Genomic DNA, 3,792 nt, shown 5'->3' on the forward strand with positions numbered 1-3,792 from the left:
TCATACAACAATTTGAATTTTTAAATTTTTTTTCCTTATTTATTAGACTTAAATGTTAAAATGGCGTCTGAGTTTTAGTTATTGAGTCAATTTTAGTTCATGTGTTTTAAATTTGACCAATTTGATCATATTCGTTAGCCAATTGAGGACATTTCCATCTTATTTTTGTAAAAAAAATATATATAAATTATTATAAACTTATTTATAAAATTATTTATTTGATTTCACATATTTAAAAATAAAATAAAATTAAAAATTAAAAGAAAAATTATTCTTCTCCCAATTCCCCGACCTCCTTGCTAACATTACCCTCTTCTTTTTTATGTCACAACCTTAATTATTTTTCATATTGGCTCATTGATTTGCATTTTTATGTAAAGATGAAGGCAAGGGCGAAGCTACAGAGGCGCAAGGAGGGGTGTCCGCCCCTCCCCTCGTCGGAAATCTAGCCTTGGAGGGATGGTTTCGCCCCTCTGGTCCCGCCGGAAATGATGAAATGCTGTATGTTTCTGGGTTTTCCTTGCTGCTGCGCGCAGGGTTCTAATTTTTTTTTTAAAAACCAGGCCAGAAAGCGAAGGCGTTTTGGTCCTGCTTGAAAAAAATTAAAAAATCCTTCCTTTAGTGGGACGACGTTGTTCTGTTATTGAGTTAAAGAAAAAATAATTATTTAAACGGGGACCAGTCATCACTGTATCCCCTCTTCTCCTTTTTAATTTGGGCCCGCCACATTTCGGTTTTAACTCCACCATATTCTATTTTGCTGACTTTTTGTTTGTATTATCTTTTTTTTTAACATTTTAATTTCCTCATCATTTTCTCTATTCCACCATCTTCCTCTTTCTCAATTGTATTCCATATAAAAATATTTACCTAAAACTCCCAAATAGCAGGTCTTAGGTTCGATTATCGTCAAAAACGAATCTAAACCATTTTATTATGGCTAGCCCAATGTGAAGTTTAGCTAATTTCCCCTTAAGATAAATAATATTGTTTGTTAATAAATAAAAAACTCCCAAATAACGTGTAAACATTTTGTTATCCTTTTAAAAAAAAAATATAAGTATGGTTCAATGTTTATTTATAGATTATAGTACATTTATTAAGTGCAATATATACTTATTTATATGATACATAACAAAATTTACGTAAATCCGCTTAAGCCTAGACTAGCTTCCAGCCCGCCGCCCTGCTAGTGTTTAGTGTCTTTTAAAACCTTGGTTTGTATTGATAAATTATGAACGGCGTTAATATTGTCTACTCCGATTTGGTTGTCTACATTTTTGAGATATTTTACCCTTTTAAGTTTCGCCCCTTCCCCTGACGATTTCTGGCTTCGCCACTGGATGAAGGGTAACTATATCTCATATAATTTTTCTTATAAATTTTTTAAAAGAAATTGAATGAAATGTCTTTAATTGGCTAAAAGAGATAAACACGATGACTAAATTAATCAAATCGAAAACAAAGGGAGTAAATTGACTATATGGCTATAACACAAGGACCATTTTGACATTTAAGCCTATTTATTATTGGGTACATGATCTTCATCAACCCTAACTTCTCACACTCTTTTTAATTTTGATAACAATTTTGATAAATCAAACAAAAACAACTGACAAGATTTAACAAGTTGTGTGAAAATTGAAAAGAGTTTATGTTTATATAACTTCACTTTTATGAAAATGGCTTTATATAATTTAATAAAAAAAAACACTTAATCAATTACTATAAATAATAGTGACAAAAAACATTAAGTTTGGGTGCGGTAGTTGTTTCGTAAATAAGTTGACGTTTAGTGTCATCAACAACTATTTCTTCATAAAATTTCTAATTGTCCTTATGTTTAGAAAAAAGCTCATGAAATATTTTTTGGATAAAAATAAGTTTGCGAGGCATTTTTCATTAGTTTATAATTTTAGAAAAACTAATGAAAAAAGTTTGAAAACTTTAAATGTTAACAAACAACCATGTACTAACTTTATTTAATGGTTAGGACAAAGTCCAACACTAAACTAGTCTAATTAAAATGGTCCAAACAATGAGTTTCAAATTTTACCCATAAGGGCAAGTCTTTTGTCTGTCTAATCTTCCGGATCTCTCTGTTATGTTGTCTCCCCCTCTCTCCATGACACAACGACGATCTTCTCCCGAAGAAGATGAAGAAAGGAGAGGAGAGATCTTTATGTTGTTGATGAACATTCGTTTACCACTACTACTGCTACCTCAGACCCGCCCTGGCCCAAAATTTCGACCGACGAAAAGCTTAGGTCCAATGACCTCAATTCAATCTTCCAATCTTTGGGTCCATTGCTACCACCGAGCTACATCAACGTATACAACAACAGTGCTGGAGTTCATGTTGAGATTCACCAGAAGGAGAGGGTCTATGTCCTAGAGTTGATCTTCGACACCGCCTGACCAATAGCAATTAGGATTTGGTCTTCTATTTAGGGGTTGGTGCATATAAATTTTTGTGTTTTTTTGGTTTGCCCCTTGGACTTGCAGAACTTTCTGAAAGCTGCTGCCCCTCTGAACACTCTTCCATTTGCTGATGAGCCCTTCACCCTCTTACCAACATTATGATGTTGATCTTGACCAAAGGGAGTGAGGAAGAAGCTGGACATTGAAGTTGCATTGTTTGATTTGATGCAAGCCAAAACCAAGAGCTACAAAATTGGAATCTCATTAAAATCAAGACAATTTCATTTTTTTTAAATTTTTTTTCTTATTTATTATTGGGTAGATGATTTTCACTTATCCTGACTTCTCACACTCTTTTTAATTTTGATTGTTAGATCAATAAATCAAACGAAAACAATTGACAAGATTTAACAGGTTGTGTGAAAATTAAAAAATGTTTATGATTATAACTCTACTTTTATGAAAATGGCTTATATAATTATTAAAAAACACTTAATGAATTACTATAAATGATAGCGACAAAAACAAGAGAGCGGTGGTGATAGTACGTAAATGAGTTTAACTTTGGGTGCGGTAGCATTGTCGTAAATAAGTTAAAGTTTAGTGTCATTGACAACTATTTCTTCATAAAATTTGTAATTTTCCTTATGATTAAAAAAAAGTTCCATCAGATATTTTTGGATAACAATAAGTTTGTGAAGCATTTTTCATTAGTCTTATAATTTTTTATTTTTATGGTGGGAAGGTAAATTGGCATGTTTTGATAGGACTCAAAAAAATAAAATGAAAGTGGTAAAAATAGAAATAAGGTCAAAAGTTAAGCATAGTTAGTAAAAGGTATAGTATGTAAAAAATAGGCACATTGTTGTAGGCATAATTTACTGAACAATTATGGAGGCCAGAGAGAGGATAGGTGCGGCATAGATAGAGAGAAAGAGAGGGATATGTAATTGTGGGTGTGTTCTATTCCACCCTATTGTGCCTTTATTTATAGTAGTAGGATAGGTAAAAGCCTTTCCCTTTAGAATTACAACATTTAATAGGTAATCTACTCCTAATAGGAATATAAGATACATTCTCATATCTACTATGATTTACACAATCACATTCCTAATCTAATAGGACTGCAACACTTCCCCTTGAGTGTGTAAATACTCAAGTAAATGGCGCATCAGGTCTTCAGTGATGAAGCAAATACAGTTGATGAAGTCGTCGGCACAATGAGTGAATGTGAGTCTCAAATCATTGGAAGAATGCATAAAAAGTAAAACTCACAAAACCTCGCTATAGTAAAACCCAAGGTGGGGAAAAACCTATAGTCTAAGGAGAAACGTGAGAAGTTGCATTAAGTCAAAACTATACGTCTTTTAG

Source organism: Malus domestica, chromosome 04, assembly GCF_042453785.1.
Source record: "Malus domestica chromosome 04, GDT2T_hap1".
NCBI classification, from domain to species: Eukaryota; Viridiplantae; Streptophyta; class Magnoliopsida; order Rosales; family Rosaceae; genus Malus; species Malus domestica.